The sequence below is a fragment of the Dunckerocampus dactyliophorus genome, unplaced genomic scaffold (assembly GCF_027744805.1).
Source record: "Dunckerocampus dactyliophorus isolate RoL2022-P2 unplaced genomic scaffold, RoL_Ddac_1.1 HiC_scaffold_44, whole genome shotgun sequence".
NCBI lineage: Eukaryota > Metazoa > Chordata > Actinopteri > Syngnathiformes > Syngnathidae > Dunckerocampus > Dunckerocampus dactyliophorus.
In genome coordinates, this window is record NW_026559880.1 from 7,501 (window position 1) to 14,491 (window position 6,991).

Below are 6,991 nucleotides of genomic sequence, written 5' to 3' on the forward strand. Positions count from 1 at the left end.
GTGTCCCTGGATGAAATGAGAAAAAAGGTGAAAAAATGGCAAAGTGTCAAGGGAGAAATTCAGAAACTCAGGCCGAGCTGCCTGGAGCCCAGGGGCCGCGGGAAAGTCTGTGGAGAGCCGCTGTGTCCCTGGATGAAATGAGAAAAAGGGTGAAAAAATGGCAAAGTGTCAAGGGAAAAATTCAGAAACCCGTGCCTAGGGTCCTGGAGCCCAGGGGCGGCTGTAAAGTCTGTGGAGAGCCGCTGTGTCCCTGGATGAAATGAGAAAAAGGGTGAAAAAATGGCAAAGTGTCAAGGGAGCTAGGCAGAAACCCATGCCTAGGGTCCTGGAGCCCAGGGGCGGCTGCAAAGTCTGTGGAGAGCCGCTGTGTCCCTGGATGAAATGAGAAAAAGGGTGAAAAAATGGCAAAGTGTCAAGGGAGCTAGGCAGAAACCCATGCCTAGGGTCCTGGAGCCCAGGGGCCGCGGGAAAGTCTGTGGAGAGCCGCTGTGTCCCTGGATGAAATGAGAAAAAGGGTGAAAAAATGGCAAAGTGTCAAGGGAGAAATTCAGAAACTCAGGCCGAGCTGGCTGGAGCCCAGGGGCGGCTGCAAAGTCTGTGGAGAGCCGCTGTGTCCCTGGATGAAATGAGAAAAAAGGTGAAAAAATGGCAAAGTGTCAAGGGAGAAATTCAGAAACCCAGGCCGAGCTGCCTGGAGCCCGGGGGCGGCTGCAAAGTCTGTGGAGAGCCGCTGTGTCCCTGGATGAAATGAGAAAAAAGGTGAAAAAATGGCAAAGTGTCAAGGGAGCTAGGCAGAAACCCATGCCTAGGGTCCTGGAGCCCAGGGGCGGTTCTAAAGTCTGTGAGAGCCGCTGTGTCCCTGGATGAAATGAGAAAAAGGGTGAAAAAATGGCAAAGTGTCAAGGGAGAAATTCAGAAACTCAGGCCGAGCTGGCTGGAGCCCAGGGGCGGCTGCAAAGTCTGTGGAGAGCCGCTGTGTCCCTGGATGAAATGAGAAAAAAGGTGAAAAAATGGCAAAGTGTCAAGGGAGAAATTCAGAAACTCAGGCCGAGCTGCCTGGAGCCCAGGGGCCGCGGGAAAGTCTGTGGAGAGCCGCTGTGTCCCTGGATGAAATGAGAAAAAGGGTGAAAAAATGGCAAAGTGTCAAGGGAAAAATTCAGAAACCCGTGCCTAGGGTCCTGGAGCCCAGGGGCGGCTGTAAAGTCTGTGGAGAGCCGCTGTGTCCCTGGATGAAATGAGAAAAAGGGTGAAAAAATGGCAAAGTGTCAAGGGAGCTAGGCAGAAACCCATGCCTAGGGTCCTGGAGCCCAGGGGCGGCTGCAAAGTCTGTGGAGAGCCGCTGTGTCCCTGGATGAAATGAGAAAAAGGGTGAAAAAATGGCAAAGTGTCAAGGGAGCTAGGCAGAAACCCATGCCTAGGGTCCTGGAGCCCAGGGGCCGCGGGAAAGTCTGTGGAGAGCCGCTGTGTCCCTGGATGAAATGAGAAAAAGGGTGAAAAAATGGCAAAGTGTCAAGGGAGAAATTCAGAAACTCAGGCCGAGCTGGCTGGAGCCCAGGGGCGGCTGCAAAGTCTGTGGAGAGCCGCTGTGTCCCTGGATGAAATGAGAAAAAAGGTGAAAAAATGGCAAAGTGTCAAGGGAGAAATTCAGAAACCCAGGCCGAGCTGCCTGGAGCCCGGGGGCGGCTGCAAAGTCTGTGGAGAGCCGCTGTGTCCCTGGATGAAATGAGAAAAAAGGTGAAAAAATGGCAAAGTGTCAAGGGAGCTAGGCAGAAACCCATGCCTAGGGTCCTGGAGCCCAGGGGCGGTTCTAAAGTCTGTGAGAGCCGCTGTGTCCCTGGATGAAATGAGAAAAAGGGTGAAAAAATGGCAAAGTGTCAAGGGAGAAATTCAGAAACTCAGGCCGAGCTGGCTGGAGCCCAGGGGCGGCTGCAAAGTCTGTGGAGAGCCGCTGTGTCCCTGGATGAAATGAGAAAAAAGGTGAAAAAATGGCAAAGTGTCAAGGGAGAAATTCAGAAACTCAGGCCGAGCTGCCTGGAGCCCAGGGGCCGCGGGAAAGTCTGTGGAGAGCCGCTGTGTCCCTGGATGAAATGAGAAAAAGGGTGAAAAAATGGCAAAGTGTCAAGGGAAAAATTCAGAAACCCGTGCCTAGGGTCCTGGAGCCCAGGGGCGGCTGTAAAGTCTGTGGAGAGCCGCTGTGTCCCTGGATGAAATGAGAAAAAGGGTGAAAAAATGGCAAAGTGTCAAGGGAGCTAGGCAGAAACCCATGCCTAGGGTCCTGGAGCCCAGGGGCGGCTGCAAAGTCTGTGGAGAGCCGCTGTGTCCCTGGATGAAATGAGAAAAAGGGTGAAAAAATGGCAAAGTGTCAAGGGAGCTAGGCAGAAACCCATGCCTAGGGTCCTGGAGCCCAGGGGCCGCGGGAAAGTCTGTGGAGAGCCGCTGTGTCCCTGGATGAAATGAGAAAAAGGGTGAAAAAATGGCAAAGTGTCAAGGGAGAAATTCAGAAACTCAGGCCGAGCTGGCTGGAGCCCAGGGGCGGCTGCAAAGTCTGTGGAGAGCCGCTGTGTCCCTGGATGAAATGAGAAAAAAGGTGAAAAAATGGCAAAGTGTCAAGGGAGAAATTCAGAAACCCAGGCCGAGCTGCCTGGAGCCCGGGGGCGGCTGCAAAGTCTGTGGAGAGCCGCTGTGTCCCTGGATGAAATGAGAAAAAAGGTGAAAAAATGGCAAAGTGTCAAGGGAGCTAGGCAGAAACCCATGCCTAGGGTCCTGGAGCCCAGGGGCGGTTCTAAAGTCTGTGAGAGCCGCTGTGTCCCTGGATGAAATGAGAAAAAGGGTGAAAAAATGGCAAAGTGTCAAGGGAGAAATTCAGAAACTCAGGCCGAGCTGGCTGGAGCCCAGGGGCGGCTGCAAAGTCTGTGGAGAGCCGCTGTGTCCCTGGATGAAATGAGAAAAAAGGTGAAAAAATGGCAAAGTGTCAAGGGAGAAATTCAGAAACTCAGGCCGAGCTGCCTGGAGCCCAGGGGCCGCGGGAAAGTCTGTGGAGAGCCGCTGTGTCCCTGGATGAAATGAGAAAAAGGGTGAAAAAATGGCAAAGTGTCAAGGGAAAAATTCAGAAACCCGTGCCTAGGGTCCTGGAGCCCAGGGGCGGCTGTAAAGTCTGTGGAGAGCCGCTGTGTCCCTGGATGAAATGAGAAAAAGGGTGAAAAAATGGCAAAGTGTCAAGGGAGCTAGGCAGAAACCCATGCCTAGGGTCCTGGAGCCCAGGGGCGGCTGCAAAGTCTGTGGAGAGCCGCTGTGTCCCTGGATGAAATGAGAAAAAGGGTGAAAAAATGGCAAAGTGTCAAGGGAGCTAGGCAGAAACCCATGCCTAGGGTCCTGGAGCCCAGGGGCCGCGGGAAAGTCTGTGGAGAGCCGCTGTGTCCCTGGATGAAATGAGAAAAAGGGTGAAAAAATGGCAAAGTGTCAAGGGAGAAATTCAGAAACTCAGGCCGAGCTGGCTGGAGCCCAGGGGCGGCTGCAAAGTCTGTGGAGAGCCGCTGTGTCCCTGGATGAAATGAGAAAAAAGGTGAAAAAATGGCAAAGTGTCAAGGGAGAAATTCAGAAACCCAGGCCGAGCTGCCTGGAGCCCGGGGGCGGCTGCAAAGTCTGTGGAGAGCCGCTGTGTCCCTGGATGAAATGAGAAAAAAGGTGAAAAAATGGCAAAGTGTCAAGGGAGCTAGGCAGAAACCCATGCCTAGGGTCCTGGAGCCCAGGGGCGGTTCTAAAGTCTGTGAGAGCCGCTGTGTCCCTGGATGAAATGAGAAAAAGGGTGAAAAAATGGCAAAGTGTCAAGGGAGAAATTCAGAAACTCAGGCCGAGCTGGCTGGAGCCCAGGGGCGGCTGCAAAGTCTGTGGAGAGCCGCTGTGTCCCTGGATGAAATGAGAAAAAAGGTGAAAAAATGGCAAAGTGTCAAGGGAGAAATTCAGAAACTCAGGCCGAGCTGCCTGGAGCCCAGGGGCCGCGGGAAAGTCTGTGGAGAGCCGCTGTGTCCCTGGATGAAATGAGAAAAAGGGTGAAAAAATGGCAAAGTGTCAAGGGAAAAATTCAGAAACCCGTGCCTAGGGTCCTGGAGCCCAGGGGCGGCTGTAAAGTCTGTGGAGAGCCGCTGTGTCCCTGGATGAAATGAGAAAAAGGGTGAAAAAATGGCAAAGTGTCAAGGGAGCTAGGCAGAAACCCATGCCTAGGGTCCTGGAGCCCAGGGGCCGCGGGAAAGTCTGTGGAGAGCCGCTGTGTCCCTGGATGAAATGAGAAAAAGGGTGAAAAAATGGCAAAGTGTCAAGGGAGAAATTCAGAAACTCAGGCCGAGCTGGCTGGAGCCCAGGGGCGGCTGCAAAGTCTGTGGAGAGCCGCTGTGTCCCTGGATGAAATGAGAAAAAAGGTGAAAAAATGGCAAAGTGTCAAGGGAGAAATTCAGAAACCCAGGCCGAGCTGCCTGGAGCCCGGGGGCGGCTGCAAAGTCTGTGGAGAGCCGCTGTGTCCCTGGATGAAATGAGAAAAAAGGTGAAAAAATGGCAAAGTGTCAAGGGAGCTAGGCAGAAACCCATGCCTAGGGTCCTGGAGCCCAGGGGCGGTTCTAAAGTCTGTGAGAGCCGCTGTGTCCCTGGATGAAATGAGAAAAAGGGTGAAAAAATGGCAAAGTGTCAAGGGAGAAATTCAGAAACTCAGGCCGAGCTGGCTGGAGCCCAGGGGCGGCTGCAAAGTCTGTGGAGAGCCGCTGTGTCCCTGGATGAAATGAGAAAAAAGGTGAAAAAATGGCAAAGTGTCAAGGGAGAAATTCAGAAACTCAGGCCGAGCTGCCTGGAGCCCAGGGGCCGCGGGAAAGTCTGTGGAGAGCCGCTGTGTCCCTGGATGAAATGAGAAAAAGGGTGAAAAAATGGCAAAGTGTCAAGGGAAAAATTCAGAAACCCGTGCCTAGGGTCCTGGAGCCCAGGGGCGGCTGTAAAGTCTGTGGAGAGCCGCTGTGTCCCTGGATGAAATGAGAAAAAGGGTGAAAAAATGGCAAAGTGTCAAGGGAGCTAGGCAGAAACCCATGCCTAGGGTCCTGGAGCCCAGGGGCCGCGGGAAAGTCTGTGGAGAGCCGCTGTGTCCCTGGATGAAATGAGAAAAAGGGTGAAAAAATGGCAAAGTGTCAAGGGAGAAATTCAGAAACTCAGGCCGAGCTGGCTGGAGCCCAGGGGCGGCTGCAAAGTCTGTGGAGAGCCGCTGTGTCCCTGGATGAAATGAGAAAAAAGGTGAAAAAATGGCAAAGTGTCAAGGGAGAAATTCAGAAACCCAGGCCGAGCTGCCTGGAGCCCGGGGGCGGCTGCAAAGTCTGTGGAGAGCCGCTGTGTCCCTGGATGAAATGAGAAAAAAGGTGAAAAAATGGCAAAGTGTCAAGGGAGCTAGGCAGAAACCCATGCCTAGGGTCCTGGAGCCCAGGGGCGGTTCTAAAGTCTGTGAGAGCCGCTGTGTCCCTGGATGAAATGAGAAAAAGGGTGAAAAAATGGCAAAGTGTCAAGGGAGAAATTCAGAAACTCAGGCCGAGCTGGCTGGAGCCCAGGGGCGGCTGCAAAGTCTGTGGAGAGCCGCTGTGTCCCTGGATGAAATGAGAAAAAAGGTGAAAAAATGGCAAAGTGTCAAGGGAGAAATTCAGAAACTCAGGCCGAGCTGCCTGGAGCCCAGGGGCCGCGGGAAAGTCTGTGGAGAGCCGCTGTGTCCCTGGATGAAATGAGAAAAAGGGTGAAAAAATGGCAAAGTGTCAAGGGAAAAATTCAGAAACCCGTGCCTAGGGTCCTGGAGCCCAGGGGCGGCTGTAAAGTCTGTGGAGAGCCGCTGTGTCCCTGGATGAAATGAGAAAAAGGGTGAAAAAATGGCAAAGTGTCAAGGGAGCTAGGCAGAAACCCATGCCTAGGGTCCTGGAGCCCAGGGGCGGCTGCAAAGTCTGTGGAGAGCCGCTGTGTCCCTGGATGAAATGAGAAAAAGGGTGAAAAAATGGCAAAGTGTCAAGGGAGCTAGGCAGAAACCCATGCCTAGGGTCCTGGAGCCCAGGGGCCGCGGGAAAGTCTGTGGAGAGCCGCTGTGTCCCTGGATGAAATGAGAAAAAGGGTGAAAAAATGGCAAAGTGTCAAGGGAGCTAGGCAGAAACCCATGCCTAGGGTCCTGGAGCCCAGGGGCGGTTCTAAAGTCTGTGAGAGCCGCTGTGTCCCTGGATGAAATGAGAAAAAGGGTGAAAAAATGGCAAAGTGTCAAGGGAGAAATTCAGAAACTCAGGCCGAGCTGGCTGGAGCCCAGGGGCGGCTGCAAAGTCTGTGGAGAGCCGCTGTGTCCCTGGATGAAATGAGAAAAAAGGTGAAAAAATGGCAAAGTGTCAAGGGAGAAATTCAGAAACCCAGGCCGAGCTGCCTGGAGCCCGGGGGCGGCTGCAAAGTCTGTGGAGAGCCGCTGTGTCCCTGGATGAAATGAGAAAAAAGGTGAAAAAATGGCAAAGTGTCAAGGGAGCTAGGCAGAAACCCATGCCTAGGGTCCTGGAGCCCAGGGGCGGTTCTAAAGTCTGTGAGAGCCGCTGTGTCCCTGGATGAAATGAGAAAAAGGGTGAAAAAATGGCAAAGTGTCAAGGGAGAAATTCAGAAACTCAGGCCGAGCTGGCTGGAGCCCAGGGGCGGCTGCAAAGTCTGTGGAGAGCCGCTGTGTCCCTGGATGAAATGAGAAAAAAGGTGAAAAAATGGCAAAGTGTCAAGGGAGAAATTCAGAAACTCAGGCCGAGCTGCCTGGAGCCCAGGGGCCGCGGGAAAGTCTGTGGAGAGCCGCTGTGTCCCTGGATGAAATGAGAAAAAGGGTGAAAAAATGGCAAAGTGTCAAGGGAAAAATTCAGAAACCCGTGCCTAGGGTCCTGGAGCCCAGGGGCGGCTGTAAAGTCTGTGGAGAGCCGCTGTGTCCCTGGATGAAATGAGAAAAAGGGTGAAAAAATGGCAAAGT